The sequence below is a fragment of the Argopecten irradians genome, chromosome 6, assembly GCF_041381155.1.
Source record: "Argopecten irradians isolate NY chromosome 6, Ai_NY, whole genome shotgun sequence".
Classification (NCBI taxonomy): domain Eukaryota; kingdom Metazoa; phylum Mollusca; class Bivalvia; order Pectinida; family Pectinidae; genus Argopecten; species Argopecten irradians.
Genome location: NC_091139.1, coordinates 14498017 through 14516237, shown reverse-complemented (window position 1 = coordinate 14516237; position 18221 = coordinate 14498017). Strand labels below are relative to the sequence as shown.

The 18221-nt window shown below is 36.9% G+C and overlaps 1 protein-coding gene across 2 annotated transcripts in view; it reads right to left on the bottom strand.

The window, feature by feature from the left end:
- LOC138325084 (FRAS1-related extracellular matrix protein 1-like) overlaps nucleotides 1-18221 on the bottom strand; it is a 69646-nt gene that overhangs the window by 40160 nt on the left and 11265 nt on the right. The window lies entirely within an intron of this gene.

The window sequence follows — 18221 nt, the reverse complement described above, 5'->3', positions numbered from 1 at the left end:
AATAGAATGAATTGTATCATTAGTACTGATTAAAATAGTTCATACTACAAAGCGATCCACTGAGAGATTTGATAAACGATGCACATGGACATTTCAAAAACAAAATGACAGAAACGTTAACTTTCTGAAAAGTCAACCAGTAATGGATATATATGTACCAAGTATACCAGGTAAAACAGACAATGTAATAGCATTATCAGTCTGAACATTGCATCACAAGAGCTAGGAAAACACTGTGGCAAGCAATTTAATATATTGGGCTTCACATTTTCGCATGCTCCTGCGAAAAATTCCAGCGCTTTATTGAATTCGTTATGTATGAATTATATTATGTTGAGACGAGTTGTTTACTATGACGTATACAGAGGCGCGAGCTTAAAGTATTAAGATAAATAGTCAGAGTATTCCAATTTCACCAAGGAATTTTATTTCTCCCACTGTCTTCACTATCAGGAGGCTACCAAAAGGTCAACCGCTCCATTCATAACTACTAATACCAGATTCTTTTGTACTCCATTTTATTGAGGCGATCTGTCATTCCATATTCAAGATTCTACAAAGGATATGCACAAAGTTTGTTTGGGAATTGCTGCAAAAATCCATTATTTACCTCAATATTTCGGCAAGTGTATGGTGTTTTACGCTGAATGTTAATATAAAAAGGGAGGTCACTCAATCTACAGACGTACTTAAATTATGGGCGGATTAATTACCAATTCAATGAAATAGATAATCACATAAAAATATCTGCACACAATTATTGCGTTAGAACCGAATCCAAACGCAATAAAGAACGAAATAATTATAGGAGAAAGAGAAGGGAAGAAAGAAATAAGAAAGAAAGAGAAAAGGGTGCTGCTTAAAAGAGATGATTTTGAGAAAACCTAATTTCAGGGCAAGCTACATCTGTCTTTAAAGTACGACAAACGAATCGACTATTTACGCTCAATTTGTGTAGGACGAACTTTTCGTCCGGATTTCTGAGACACCTCGATGAAAATGGTAACAATGTCATACGGTATTGCTCAGGGTTCAGTGGCAATTCCTCACCGATATTTCCGTTCTGAAAAGAAATATTTCTTTCAAATATGTTAATCAAGTTAATTCTATTCTGAAAAAGGAATATTTCTTTCAGATATGTTAATCAATTTAATTTTAATTACAAAAATTTTAATCGAGCTCGTGCTCTTGCCAAGGATAAGATTGGCTTCAGGACGCGAAACCTCGCTAATGAAAAGAAGGAAGCCTCAGCATCAGATTGATGCCCAAATAAGGTTTAATTTAATCTTCACAATTTCAAGCTACAGCCATATGCTATAATGTCTAGGTAAAACCCATCGCGAGATCATAAAGTAAAGTGATCAAATCGAGATTATTTCTTGCCAATATTTGAAGACTTAAATATTATATCGTTTATAGAGCATATTTTCTTTCATTTTCCACTTCTCATTAGCAGTTAGTGGGTTTCCGCGATGTTGTCACATTAACACAGAGAAGCTGAAAAAAGCTATCAAGAATTATTCAGCTTAAAGCACTTTACAATGCCAGCAATGAATAACGTCAGGACACAACGTGGTCCACATGTGGAGTCCCAACGTTTACCACTTAAAGTAGTGAATCGTTTACCACTAGAGTACACAGACGGTTCAAAGTTGGGTTTTCACGTAATATCAGGAACCATGATCTAATTAGAATATTTCCTTTTGTTTAAACGTGTTTAAAGGTATATAGTATAGAGGTATTGAAAGTAGACCTCGATGTTACATTCATCCTTGGGAAACACGAGAGGGTCTATTTGCACCTGAGTTTGAGTTCCAGATTGACCATTCCTGTTTTCACACAGTGCCGTTTGGAGTAGGGATGGCTGTCCTACACATCACACAAAGAAGCTAAATCTGATCGAAGAATTTCGATCGACACTGATACACTATACCTAGTAGGTAGATATCCAGGTGATTCGCTGACATCGATATCATCTCGGGGGGGCCCACGACGGGGCACTCCGAAGTGGAATCTCAATTAAAACTGCATTTATCTAACTTTATGTGGTGTGATGTATGTCCTGAAGTAAGAGGTTTTGAAATATAAGGAATTCCTGGCAGACTCACATTAGATGCAGTTTTCTTTTCGAGAATAACTGTTGATAACCTAGATATCAAGCATGCTTCCTTAACTTTGGTGTAAATGTATATGTTAATACATTTAAGTAAATTGTACTCGACGTTCCGAGTTCTAGGACGCCATCAACTAAATATCACGGCCATACATCACAAACTCACACTCAAACGCCACGAATCAGGCACTCTTGATAGGTTCAACTTCCGCATTTAACATTTTATAAAATAAAAACAATAAGAACTCCCAGCGAAATAGCTAACACAGAGAAGCTAATATATATAATGACTGATGTTTAATAGAGTCTAGACGATCTACAGGCCTCCGATCAAAAATGATGCCATTCCGGAGGCACTGATACAAGGAGGTTGAGAAGACCCAGGGAAAAGCGACCTTTTTTTGTCATTATTAATGCACATAGAATTACGATCTTAAAACATGCATGTGCACTTACTTACACTACATTGATATCTGTATTTTAATAAAATTGTGCTCCATGTCAATGTCAGATGATAAGCAACAACTATTATTGTACGTAAATTTCAACTTGTGCATAGAATGATTAATTTTAATTCAATCCTAAAGGGCCTGGGTCAACACTGTGTCTATCAATAGATAGGTGTTAGGGAACTATATAGCTTTCTAAGGATTGTAATATTCAAGTTTATTAGACCTTTGTAAGACAAGTTTTTGTACACAGCCTAATGTTTAGTAAATTCTGATCGACCTCTAACTTTGTTTGTGTGTGGATTGACTTGTTTAGAAAATCCATGCCTAAAGTACCTAGATATGTGCAGTATACCAAGGCAGCTCTAGTCTCATTCAACAAAATTCTTGTTTCCTATAGTACGTCAACACAGCAGAAATAAAGCTTCTGATTAAAGCAGATCGTTCAATGTTATCTTATAGTTCAGAGTTGATTATGTCGTTGAAAGCGAGAAAGGAAAGACATATCGTTGTTATTTTTTCACTACTAGTTTTACAACTGTCACATGTGTCAAAATTTTGAAATCTCCTTTCAGGGAACCAGAAATATGTAATCTTTCCTATATAAAGCACGACCTATCCGAACTCAAAGTGTAAATTGTTACAATGCACACCCACAAATATCATTTACATGACAATATCACACTTTCCATCATAACCTTCGCTGTGGGACAATGACAGGTCCATAATGAGGTATCTTCTAACGACCGTCTGATCACCTAGGTATCCAGGTCGGGGGCGATCCCGTCCACAGAGCTCAACAGCGGCTAAGGAGGGGATTTGATTGCAATTTGACCTGAGGGATACAGAGCTGAAAGAGAATTTCAGTCATCATATTCCTCGTAGACAAATGATTGGTTTTCAGTTTAAACACCTGTGCTCGATTGACAATAAGAACGTGGATGAAGATTGAGGGTTATCTTCTATAATTTTAAACTTTACATCATACCAACGATTGTCCTTAAATGCGAATAGCGTTTCAATGAAGTTAGAAGTTCATTCGTCTATCATTATCGATAAAGACTTTCTGAAATCGACTCACGATATACGCTGTTTTGCCTTGTCATTATCTGCTGAAGAATGCGTAAAAATCTCCCAGCCATTCAGAAAAGTTTACGGGGGCACGCATCCTTAATAGAAGGTTAAAAGCTAAATACTTCCTTTGATCCAACGTGAGCAGTAAAACATGGCCGTATATAACTCCCTAGTACACTCACGTGTTGATGAAGGTATCATCTACGTGTGTATTAAAGGGCCTCATCAGAGCCTGTGTGATTTAAGGAGGATTTCACATCATTTTTAACGTCATCCTCGCTGCTTATCAGAGGGCAGCACCTGCGGTGTTTGACCTTATGGTGCCTTATTTACGAGGGTCAAGATGGGCCGGACAAAAGAATTGGCCCTCAAACCATTCCCGACGTCTATTAGATGTGTCCGTGTTCTGGCGAGAAGTATCTCCTAAATGTCAGAAACTGTTAACTGGTCAACGATGTACGCCTCGCAAAATGGTAAATTATGCAAACTATTGACGGTTTTCTGTGGGGAAATATAACGAAATATACCTTTAGTAGTTAAGTAAAGTGACACTAATTAATTATGCTCATCGTTTTATCATTCATTTTATTCATTCACCTTAGCATTATACTAAATTTGTGAAATATTGAGTAACAACCATCAACCTTATTTTTTGGCGAATTCTTTAGCAAATGAATAAAGTATTAAAAAGGACAAAAATACAGACACCTTGATAATTCAATATGTCAGTTTGATGAACCCACAACAGGTATCTCATTTCAATATATATTTACCATCTACCCTTTATAATCTTTCTGGTATATATTCATATTTTCTGAACGGCTACCCTATCAAGTTTCTAGACAAGGATGGAGGAGGGTAGATTCTAATCTTGTGAATATTTAAATAACTGGTCCCAAACTGTCCCAGGTATGCAATTCACCCATTCAGCAGGCCTACGGAATTTACGCCGTATCTGGGTAGTGGTGTAGAGTACAGAAGCCTGGGTACGTTATAGACAGCGGTTGTGTTGGTGTAGTATAAAAACACTCCTAATACTGCAGTATTCAAATTTTACATTATCCAGGGGTAAGTTTGTAAATAGAGACACGCTATCGCAACGAGACTATACTGTAGCCTTCTTAATCACAACAAATATGCATCCTGCAAGCATCTAGATAATTCACTCCTCAAATTACATATATATAATAATAGTGTACCTTAGATGTTGATAGGATGTTGGTTAGAGAATATGTCTTCTTCAAATTACCTGAGAGGTTCATAGGATGTTAAGCAGAGAATGCCTTCCTCAAAATACATTAGAAGTCTATAGGATGCTAACCAGCAGAACCATGCATAGGCAACTAAAGGCAGACGATATGTATGTGTTCGGATTTTACAGGAACCATTGATGGTGCTATATTGTTGCATACGACAGAATGAGGACTACCCTGATGACTAGCCTACTTTATAAATCATTATTACAATTTCTTCATCCAATCCTGAGCTACGATCATCCACATATAGGTTTTATTGGCTATAGATAACAGTGTTAGGTTTAACATGATAAGTCCGATCTTAGGGAGATAAAGTGCTAGTGGATACGTTTATGTAGATCGGTTAATAATTAATATCGCGTCGAAGGATTAGATATATCATAATGGTGTTATCATTACTATATGTACCTTGCGTCGTACCATCCACTAGTACCCTACTCTGCTGCTCGTCTGGTAATTCAATACCGATTACATATACTGATTAATTCACTGATAACCTTCCATAATATACACAACATGATTCTGCTATAGCGCTTGGAGTCTGTGACGAACGAACCTGCACGTCAAATGAAACGCCATTAATATGCTGAATAACTTTTTCATGTTTTAATTACTTTTGTCTAATTCCGGCTCATTAAAAGGATTATTACTCGCAGAGATGTATGCATAAACTACAATTTCTTGGGATTTGTATCTAATCATTGTCTTGCAAATCATGCGCAGTATAAATTGATATTTGGACGTTAAGTTTGGTGGCTGATTATGTTGTAGTTTATGGTTTAAGTACATAAACATATTTCGATTGCTTTTCTGTTGAAACTTTTGGGTTCATTTGAGGACATCACTTTTTTTAAGTTTGAAAAAAAAACAATAAAGAAAAATAAGATTGTTAAATAAAAACAAAAGAAACATACAGGAAGGGTTAATTTCATTTTAAGATGTACCGAAATATATTTTAAAGTTAGAAAATTTTATAATGAAATTGATTGGTAACATTGTGGGATACAAATTTGTTGATACCTCATACATTGGTACAGGACTATCAAATCAGAAGATATGCCAAATAATATTTCGATAATAAGATTGAAAAAAATGAATGCTATCAAAATGAAGTTTTGATAAATGTTAAAATTAATTGCATATTTGTACTTTGAAACTGAAATAAAACAATATCGATAAGTATCAGTGCATTATTTGAATAAGTTTTTGTATTTATGAGTAGAAGGTTGTTCGGTACACTTATTCACATGGCGTTTTAACAACACTTCCTAGAGGTTTATACAAATGTGTAAGGAGAGGACTAATAGTGAACACCTGTTATTTATAAAAAGCCTAGATCGGCCATATCGTCATATTCCGTTTGAAGCATATTTAATATGAATAGAAATATATTTAGTTGGTGTTCTTTGAAGGTATGCCAATGCTCGCTAGAAAGAAAGAAAAAAAATAACATTAAAAGGAGAGTCTGGTCCTCCCTGTCGTGAATAACAGCACAAAAGCTATTGTGTGACCATATGGGTAATGAGTAACATACAGAAACGTAGAGCGGACGTTAACTACGAAATTTTATAAAGGCGTGTCCGTATCTATTGTCCGGGGTTGGGTTGAGCATTTAGACACTCACAAAATAGACCACCATAGTTGTTGGATGCATCGTGCATGTATATGGCAGTTTATGAAATATATGTAAATATTTTTATTATTTTGATTTCCAATAGGACACTTGTTTTGTGATATCATTTCGCGACAAAACGAGTTAAAACTATAACGGAATACTTATTTTTATTATCACGTGACGACAAACATAACGAATTTCAATGAGACGAACTAATACTAAATGCAGTTTATAAAAAGTTCCTCCTAAAATATCCCTGAACAAGCACGACCAAGTCAATTCAACAGAACATTATCTTTCCTTATCTATTATATTTTGTTTATATTTCGCCGACACCATGTTTTAGCCTATGTGTAATGAAGAACGGAATATTAGCCATGTATCCCGTTGAAGTCAAAGCGACTATGTTGGAACTCACCGTCCTGTAGTACCCATGGACGGTGTTATCGTGGATTTGGTGCCGCGTTTGGTTTCGCGTTTCCTTCGGTTTTACGATCTTGGCCATAACCACAACACAACTGCTATTATTTAGAGGCTTCCACTGTAATAACATAGCCTGTGATGCGATATTATGAATAGAAAGACAAACGATCTTAGATTAGCGATGCCGAAGTTTTACATCTGTACCTGATAACGACATGTCTATTGTTTCGTCGAAAGAGGGCGCCTAGATCATTTATCAAATCTCGCAGAAACGATATTTCGCGATAGAATGGTTCTGCACTATCCTGACATCGTTGAAAATTTGCAAAGGATTTTCTTCCTGAGAATAAGATTATCATTGTTGACTAGGCGGTGTTCAGAGATGGACATTGTAATGCTGATTTGATATCGGTCATTTATTTGAGTGACGGCGTTTTAATGGCGATGGAATGTGGAGTCAAAAGCGAAGCGATGATCTGTATTGTCAAAGGTCTGAGAGACGAACCGTGAACATGAGAACCTTGGCGAACAGCAAACATACATCGACCTTTGAATTCACGCAAATGTACTTAAAATCCTGATATTCAAATGACGTTTCAGGGTCGCATTTAAACTAGATCAAATAATTCCGTTTACTATAGAACACAACTACTTGAAATTTTTGGGTTTCTGTTGCTAGCAGACGACTTTAATCTGATGAAGACAGGGTGCACCATTTACATATGAATTGAATAAGTGTTTTCCTATCCAAATTTCAAGGTTATATAACGTTGTGATGACGTAATGAACTATTCATGTTATAGTGGTTGTTTCATCCCCCTTAGGTAAACTAGATGATTTATTTGTTCGCTTGATTAACGGTATTAGCGCTTTGGTCAGCTAGTTGGTTTTGCAGTCGTACTTAGTATAAATATATTATGCAAGACTTCGTTCGGGCGGTAGCTGTTGTGTTCGCGTTGGCAAAACTCTCTATTGTAGTCGCACTAGTACAAATGTCAATATTTGCCATATCTACACCTTACCCAGAAAAAGTCATCAGGTTTATTATAAAATCTCTCATTCTCTAAGACCTTACTTCACGGCCAAACAACATTCTAAATCTGAACGCAATAACACATGGTGTATTATTTATGTAGGAATTTTCACGCCCTAAGACCTCTTGCTAACTCAACTCTATGAAATGACACCACAAGGTTAACTGACCAGTGGATGATAAAATGGCAGTGTCCACTCACATGAAAATGTGAATAAAAATAAACGTAAAAAACAAGTAATGATGCTCCTAACACCAATCTGGGAAAACATTAGTAAACAAATGACGTGACACATCGGCCATACCAGTAAAGGTAAGCAACCCAGGGAGCTAGAGTGATGTATCAATGTCATTGAGGCGCTTTGAAGGCAAATGGCCGCTCCAGCAGTGAATCCACGTGGTAGTAACAGGACAGATGGGTATAAAACATCTAACTGATGCCCATACACGTGTCACAGAGAAACCCAAACCAACATGGGCTGATAACGTCAACTGAAGCAAAATTAGGGAGAGTTTAGAAGTTGTCACACGTCGTGTTTCAATATGTATTCACCGTCTCTCAGTACCAAACAGTAGGGGGTAAATGACATGAATGAGGTGGGTCAAAATCCAGACACAAACACGTGTTTCTATATTATGTAGGTATTTATTCAATACAAATATCCATTTTATAAGTCACTTTAGCATTACTGATAAGTACTATATAATAACTACGCGTGTGTTTGGGGAACCAGGACCTAACGTTTTTCTATTGTAGGAATATCAATTCATTTGTTTGACCATAATGATAAATGTAACGATTATATAATAATAATTTTATATTTGTTTGAAATGAAAAGCGAATCTCCAGTTCCTGAATAAATTTATGGAAATCAGTGGAAACACTTTTGTTTTTCTTTTTGGAAACTTGTCTTATTTCACATGTCGGCTATTAATTTACACTTCCTGATGTTATTGCATTTAAAGGATCTATCATTCACGCTACACCAATTATACCTACGGATTTAGATGATATGACATTAACTAGGGTTAGTGTTCCTCTGGTTCAGGCCTCCTTAGATTTATCATGATGCTTTTGTCACAGCGACATTTGTCACACAGAGCGGTGATGGTCAGGAATAACATCAAACTCAGCGAGCCTTATCTACATCAAAATCCTTGATTAATATGTCCAGTCCTTATTAAATCTTGACCACAACAATATGTATTGTCTACATAGTGACCGAAGGTCGCTCACCTGTCGTGTGACGTAAGGGGGCGCGTGACTTATGTTGTACCTACGGAAAGGATTTATCGGTCGCCCCGTGAAAATGTGACAGTTGTTAAGGTTTTACACGGATTAAAACATGGGCACATTTGTCAGGGTTTTCCGCCTTGTGTTCCTAAGGTGACAGTACTTAGTGGAACACGAATTAAACTCTTACCCAACATTTGTCATATATTTCACGGTAAAAACAAACACACATTCGGTATGATTTTCTCTTAGTTACAAGGGTTGCTCGGTGTTCACCAGGGATGGCATTAAAATAATATATATAGTTATCGGTCTGTACTGTAGTAGTTCTAACTTATAACGGCCAAGTTTCATTTACATTTCTTAACTTTAAGGAATTCCTTAACTTAAACTTCGTTCGTTGAAAAGCATTGCAGAAACAATATTAAATTAAGGAACATTCTGTAACTTCTGTAATACATTCCTATGGGGAATTTTAAGTTAAAGAATTCAATTAAAGTTAATGAATATTGATGAACTGGGCCAAGATGAATAAGAATTTTGCCAGAATGAAACTAATAAAATGCAAGTCCATAATGTAACTCAATATGTGAGGAAATGTTGTGAGTTTTTCCCCCCCTTTTTCCACTCCTATATTTTAGCATATAAATATTTACTCAGCAATCCTTCATATTTCATATACCATTCTTCATTCATTAATCGCTATCTGTATGAAAATGGGGTCATAACTACACTATTCTTACATTTGCTATAAAATCCCATGAATGCCAAAATGTAACCAACCAAAAGCTGTCACTTTCACATTTAAATAACATTAATGTATAGAAACAATTAACATCAGTGATGGAATGCGACGGGGAAAAAAACCCCGAAAGCATGGATATACATAAGTTAGTATGGTGGTTGTACCTGCAGACATTAATGATAGAGCATGCGCACTCTGTGTGGTCCATACAGGTAGTTTTTGGCCACCTATAAGGACATTCCCCATCTCCTACTTAAGACATTGCACTGTTACAAGTTCTGGGGCAATACCATGACACCTGTAATTTTTCTGCCTCACGATGATGTTATATGATGTTGACAGTACATAGTACAATATTTCAGCGTCTATTACCAATGTAGATTTTCTAAACGGACCTACAGCACACTCTGTACTTCAGATAAACCAGAAAACGTCACCCTAATATGATATTCTGTTCCATTGTATAATAAGATGGAAGTAATCACAAAAAAAACTGTCTTAATATCATTTTCTTTCCTCGAGACCACCATGATTCGATTAATTGACCGTCAGAATAACGCCAGTTTGTAACTGGGAGAAGGTTATAGTTTCCGTCGGTAAAATATTGTTTCATTAATTGTCCCGTGTCAATATTATCCTCAATATGAAGTCAATATGCGCTCAAAAACAGCAAGCAGCGACTACATTCTTACGAATTCGACTTTAGTTTAAGGATTCCAAGTGACTTCCTACTAAGTTCCTACCTCCAATCTACATTAAAAAATGGGTTCCACTAAAACTAATACAAAACTACCTGTAAATATTAAAAAAAAAAATAATTCGATTTAAATGTATGGTAATGAAAAAGCCAAAAAGAAATTCCTTCCACGGACAGATTGCGTTCATACATCATATCGTCATCGCATGGACATTGGAACAACAGCATTGACTTCAACTGTTGGTTTGGTGCAAAACTGCAATAACGTTAACATGCGCGGATTTCTAAAAAAAAAAAACCACAAAAACAAATTAAATCGCAGGAGGTGTGAACATCTTAGGGGTGCTATAAACTAAGAGTTCTCGTTATTTGTTACTACCAAGCAGAACTCAAAGCCCGGGGTTGGTATCAAACGTTTACTGTTTTTGCATACAAAAACAACTTGATAGCTTCTCAGAAAGACGCAGCAACATCTTAAGAAGCACATCACTGTAAATACAAAACTATTTAAGTCTGCACTTTTCACAAGTTTCTTTGTGGTATATTAAAGCATCATTCAACACCAACTGTATTTGTTAACCATATTGAAGTTATAATAGCCACGTGCACGTGTCTTGAATGAAGTACTGTCTTTGGAAATTAGAAATGGAACAATAAACCTTGCTTCTGATGAAATAAACGGCCTGGTACGACATCTAAAAATATAGCTTCAACAAACAAAATAAGTTACAAAGTATATATATTGTTTGTATCAAATTTCGAATTTAAATTCCATTTTATGCATAAAAAACCATCAGGACTGATTTGAAAAAAATATTTTGAAATCCGAGTTGCGAAAGTAGAATTTCACTACCTTCGGTTTCTAGATTAGTCTGCTCATTTCCAGTTCCGCTCTGCCATTCAAGGTTTCACTAACAAAAACTCCCCTTCTCATAATAGCGTGTTGAATATGTTTTCCTAGCGCTAGTAAACTAAGCATTAAACGACTTTGTCAGTGATTGCACATTACTACCGACCGATGACGTGGATATGCCCCGTTTCCCGAGATTATTACTAAACCATTTGGTCCATGTTTTTATGTCTCGTTGCAAATTACAGTTTATATGGGAAATTAATCAAATTGCAGTCATTTTCGTGTACACATTTCCCAGCAGATTGTAAAAACAATGATAAATGCATTATGTCGAATTTTGAAAATATGTCGGAGAATGGCTTTTATCTGCTAAAACAATACAGTAATTCCTTGCAGACTTTTTAATTCTTTGGCTGGCTGGTGAAACAAAGGGAGAGATTAGGCTTTATGTTGGTGCTATACACATGCGGAACGTGTTGATTCGTCTAATGTAGAACCTTGACGTTTTGGTATGTATTCTAATGAAATAGACATTTACACTTTCAGTTCCTGCCAAATCCGGCGTCGTTTTTGATCCGATTGTTTTTAAAGCTTTGGCGTTTGGAATGCATCACACTGCATTTGATATAAAAACGTGTATAAGAACTCAACTCGTACACGCATGCGTGTCACACTGAAAATGATAGCACGTGTAGTAACAGGTTGTCATGTTTTTTGTTGACAACGTGAAAGTTTGATGATGTCTATTGTTTTGGACAGATAACAGACACACGTAACTACTGTGTGGGTGGACGTTTAATATGGATAGCCATATGTCGTGTTTTCAAATTATTCTCGTGATCTTTCATATATTCCTGAATACAATGAAACCATTTTCAATAGACACAAACGCTCCATAAACCGTTTAAGATCTCGAAAATGTACCAATCTATATTAACATGAAGGTGTTAAAGTTTTCCGTTTAAACTATAAGGTTTGACGTTACATATATACGTTGCACTGCGCTATGACTTCTTTCAAACAATAATGTTATTACGTGAACGGATATCTGTAATAAACTTTGGAAAAAAATCCGTCTGAAGTGGATCAGTCACCATATTTACTGGCAGATACATACTGCAAATTTGGTAAGGGACATAAGCCGATTTACATATCAGAAAATAACCCTGACATATATATTTCGTCCATTTCTTGGAGAGTAATTTTCAAATGATAAAGCATCGTTCAAATCGTTCGTAATGTATTTACGATGTCTATCTTACATTTTTATGATACTATAACGGTTTTTCCTCCATTGAGTATACAGGCGGAATTTTACAAGGCTTGCAGATTCTCTCGTTACTCTAATGACCTTCTTTTTTTGTCTCGCACATGAAATCTAATCTATATCACGACTGCAGCAGCTGTGCACGTGTTCTTATCGATATACGGTTGACTGGAGAGCTCGGGAAATCTCGCACTGATGGCGATTTAGGCCAAAAAAGTTTCATTGTTCAAAAGAATTTTTCGGATTCGTCGTCGTCTTTATTTTTTTTAAATGATTTCGAATTTTAACTTTTCTCAGAGGTGGTTTCATGCGTCATTTCAAAAATTGTCTTTTAATTTGACGCTTGGTGTTTAGAGTGAAACATACGACAGTGCACTAGTAGATAGAAATGTATTTGTATCGGAGTAGCATTATAATCATGATTTCGGTTTGTAAATTTACAAATCAATTATAGCCGTGATAGACGCTTGGATTGCTGTATTAATCATCACCTAGATCAGGACACACCCCTCCCATTGATCTAGTGGTCAAACGGTCAAGCTTGTACAGCCGGCAACGTTTGAAGCCTTCATCCAATTCGTCTGTCCAACATGCTTACTCGACCGGAAGACAGTGCCCAATACTCTCTACCCCCTGTGTGTCGGCCAGCTCATGCAAATATGCACAATACGTATAATAATAAAAATCTAAACTGACCGCTAATGGCCTGATTAGCATCTTGTCCGTCTGACCAACACAGATTTAGCCATCTGACCACACAGACTGAACGAAACCTGTCGTTATCTGACGTAGCGGATGAATAAACTTGTGAACTCATTGGGCCCATTTTCTGCTCGCTTGAGCAGGGCTGTCTTTAATCAAGGAAGTTATCGGAGGTGAATGTCTTTATTTGTGAACCTTTCTGCAGGTAAAACACCACGTGACTCCAGTTAACCGGGTCAGTGATAGACAAGCAGCCAGCATCTCGACACAAGGCATCTCTAAAGTGTGATGTTTATCACGTGCAATGCTTATCTCAAATCTCCCTTTGAAAGCATGGCGGAAAAAAAAGTGAATAAGAAAATCTGCGCTCAGAACCCGATAGGGACAGATAGGTAAAAACTAACATCTCCCGTTTGTTAGGTAAATTGAAATCTGCTCTTTAGAATTTGACCCCCGTTTTTTCACCAAGGTGACTCCTGTAAAGTGAAACACATTGCAGTTTTTGTGTTGGCTTTGTATGACTTCAGGAGATCAAGTTTCAGCGTCTTCTAGTTGAATATGTAGCTCCGGGAGAAAGAGATTTCACCCAGAGAATTAATTTCCAGTTAAAACGAGCAATACCGCGATCTCTAACGCCTCAAGCTTTTCTTTGTTATTGTTACAAACCATATTTTCTGCCTCATTTCAGTGCGATGTATCACCTTTAGAAACAGTTCTGATTGTTATCTATTTCTGAAATATCATCCTTACTCCCCTGAAATGGAAGGAAAAACGTCTTAACTTGGGGTGTGTCGTCTGCTCGTGGCCTACTTTGACGAGATAAATCCTATCAGTTTCTCTGGAACGGTTGTTGAATTAATTCAACAAATTAAAAACAATCTTTGTATTATAAAACTCCAGGGTATCGGATATGGACAGTGCAGCTTAAATATCCACAAGATAGCGGAATTTCGTTTGATGGGTTGTCAAGAAAACGGAAAAAATCTTATCCTATTACATGTTCATTCATAAAATACAAATGTAGATGGAGATTCTTTTGGTTGCTAAAATCTCATCTTCCGTTAAGGACAGACAGGCCAGCATGTCTTTAACATTATTGGCGAATGTGCAATTGTCGTAGAAACAAAACTTAATTGTTGAAGTTTTAATTTTGCAAAAAATATTTCAACACCAAAAATCATTAAAGGTTGACAATAAGCCAATATAAATGGAAATTGTTTTAAATTTAAAAGTAACACAAACTACATTAAGACACGAAGAGAATTAGTTCGAAGGGTTCTGATGTTAATACTGGATTTCATAAGCCAATGTGAACTAGCTAAAGGAGAATGAGACTGGTGTCTTCTGACCAGCCCGATAAGGATCTTTCTGATACAGGTCAACAATCGGGTGTTGGTGACAAACAACAACATGATTAGTGACGAAATCTCTAGCCTGCGGACAATACACAGATAATATCGCCATCATGTATAATCACTGTTCGTGTCAAGTAGATCCCAGGAGCTGGGACATATACTTTAGTATACAACTACAAACCGGTGAACCGGAAACAAAACTACCCTCGTTCTCGACCTTGATTTTCCCTTCGGATATAGAATTAACAGCGCGAATTGCGCCCCCGGTAGTATAAACAGCGAGAAAAACACCTAATTGAAATGATCCAAATTGGATTTCTCGTGAAACAGAATAGAAACGTGTGAAAGCGGATAACAAGTCTGTGTTTGACACGTCCCAAGTGACTGACGTGTTTTTAGATTGTACACCTGATATAGACCAACGGATTAAGTCCTATTGCTCCATTATATCGCCCAGTGGGTTTCTTCTGCTCTTTATCTATCCTCAACAAGGCAAGATTTTCTGCTAGTCTGAACTCTCTATGATTGACATATCGTACAACTCTAAATTCCTGTCTGTCGATTTGTCTCGATCCATCGTTTAGATTTTTTCTCTGTTTTTCGTTTGTTTCAGAGATAAGTTTTTCGCCTGTTGTTTCTCTTACTTCCTCGGTGCAGTGCGCCGTTTGGTGCATAACGCTATTATATAAGTATGTACCTAGTGCTAATACATTATTTAATGAATATTGTTTTGTCCGTGGGCTCGGTGAACCTCGTGTGGGCGTTGAATATAAGCTACAAAATACCCGGCATTATACCTCGGCTGTTAAACTCATTATCTTCATCGACTTCGATATTACGCCAATCAATCCGTGACATGCATACAAAACGCTCGCTTCAAGAAAATTATTTGTGAAAATGAAAGTCCCTTAGAATGATCCTCGGCAAAAGCCTTTAATCATGAAGAAAGGCGGCATGTATTTTCTATTCATTATGGTTCATAGGGATATTAAATTCAATTAAGCGAACGTTGCGTCAAGCGATAGCTTTTGACGTTCTAGATACGAAACTAACGACGTATATATATATATAAGATTGAAGTCGAAGACGGTGAATACCTGCCGGAATTTGACGCGTGGAAGGTTGGAGTATTTCCACCGACCGGTTCAATGCATTCTGTTGAGTTGGGAGCAGGTGGACACCATTATAGAGTATCATGTATATAGCACCCCTACAGGTACAGATAGATTAGATGATCTTGTCTTTCGTACTTATAAAACACGTTCGAATATGATACGGGTTTTAACGGAGTTTGCCCTATAAAATATTTCGGAATCAAGAGGGGAAAGTGCTGTTCGGGTACAAATAGCCGAGACCATACCGCAGATAGGCTGTACTATATAGCCTAGTTAGACAGCTGAAGGGGAGTGAAATCACAAGTTGTGCATTCTCCGCCTATCTTTGGCAACTATCGAGGTGCATATGCATTCAACAGGCAACATTTAAACCGCAGTAGGTTTCATTCACAAAATTGTTTAAAATGATTCATAGAAAATAAATTCTATAGAATACAGGCGTTCACTGAAGACACTGTATCATTTTCTTACATTACAAGATTTCAATATTGATATTGAAACGTATGAAAAGGTACTTTTTATGTTCAGGAATCTGCAAAAGTACCTAAAATCCAGGTAATAAGAAAGGTAAAATAACATAACAGGAATTCGTACTGTATCTATTGAATTATTATATTTAAGAACACATTAAGGTATCCATCTTGTTATTACAATATCATATAACACAATACACACCAGATGGGGCTATACAGAGCACTGACCCCAATTTCCATCATTTTCTCTGGAATAATTGGGCCTTTGTTTTTCACCCCAGAAACGCCATTCTTTACCAAACAGTAGGAGCTTTGTTAAGGAGAAAACATATCTATTTCCTCTGCTCTAGATTGTAGCTATGTTAATACTGGGATAAAACAAGAAATTTGATGTTTTATGTCTGTCCCGCTAGACTACACAGCTTGGGGGACTTTAACATTTTGGTATCTTAGACGTGTATTAATGGTGTCGCAGTAATTACATAACAATGACCGTGTATTACGCGAGAGTATGGGGCACTTATCATCACTTATATAATCTCACAATAGAGAAATATTGCATTAAGTTTTTTGCAGAGTACTATGCATTTGTTCAGTTTTTATTTCTTGCTAGGGTAATTATCAGAGAATAGATGATAAAGAGTGGAGAATTTAGGAAATGGGTGGGCAGGGACCATCAAAGAAGGAGGCAGGAAGGGAGATGGTCTACAGAGGAGGAACTATCGAACGGGGAGGATTTATGGGGGATAAAAAGTAGGCGGGGGAGGGGGTCAGGGAGGGTTCGGGAGGGGGAGCAGATGTTTTGTTTCGTATACCACTCAAACTGTCGAATAGCTGGCATCTACCTAATGCACGGTTTAATGAGGTACTACGGGGTTTGGTGTTCACACGCTTCAATTACATTTCTGGCATTATGAGTATATACAATACTGGCTGATTATGATAAAGCTGCTAAGAGGGAGAGATGGACGGAACGTTCACCTGACTGTACAGATGTGTTCTGTACCGAATGTGTGTGTAGGTCTACAAGCGTTATACAAAGATGTAGAAAATCAAAATACGGAGATGTACAAAATCAAAAATAAAACGTCTACACGACCCGCAACTTCATCCAATAATGATTGGATTAAAGCTCGATATTCCTCTATAGGTTTTTAATGTAATAGAATATGATATATAAACTAATTAAGCTTGTAAAACTTTGTAAGCCCCTGGATCCTGGTATCACCATTATATATATCGGCTACACAGCAGACTTATATCTCGGTAATCGTGGCGTAATATTTCCAGATTCACCAATCATATGTTATAGATACACCTAAAAATGTCTATGGGGAAAAAACCGTCTGTCAATCAGTTACATATCAAAATATGTCAACCGCGCGCGGGAAGCGCGTGCTGGAGCGTCACGCGGAGAAATTCCACCTCTGCAGCCGAACATAATCTTACTAATGAGTTTCCCGTGGAAAAAAGGGATATTTACTCGAAAATGATACCAGGCAGGTCACCAGTTGTACCGTGCACATGGGGATACATTTTATATAGTGTTACGTATTCGGGAGGGATGCTTTTATCATAAACGTGGAAATATTACATTGTCAGATCATCCCAACCGCACACATGGTTTTCTCGTGTTTCCCTTAAAAACAGGCGCGATCACGAGTTTGTGAAAAAGTTGAGAATAAATGTTTTGCGTATATAGTTGATAATTTACATTATGTGCTATGACGTTATCTACGATTTGCTCAGCCAAACTTTTTTCACGATCATGTGCTTCGATGTCAGTATGCTATATAAGCAGTTCTTGGAGTCGAACG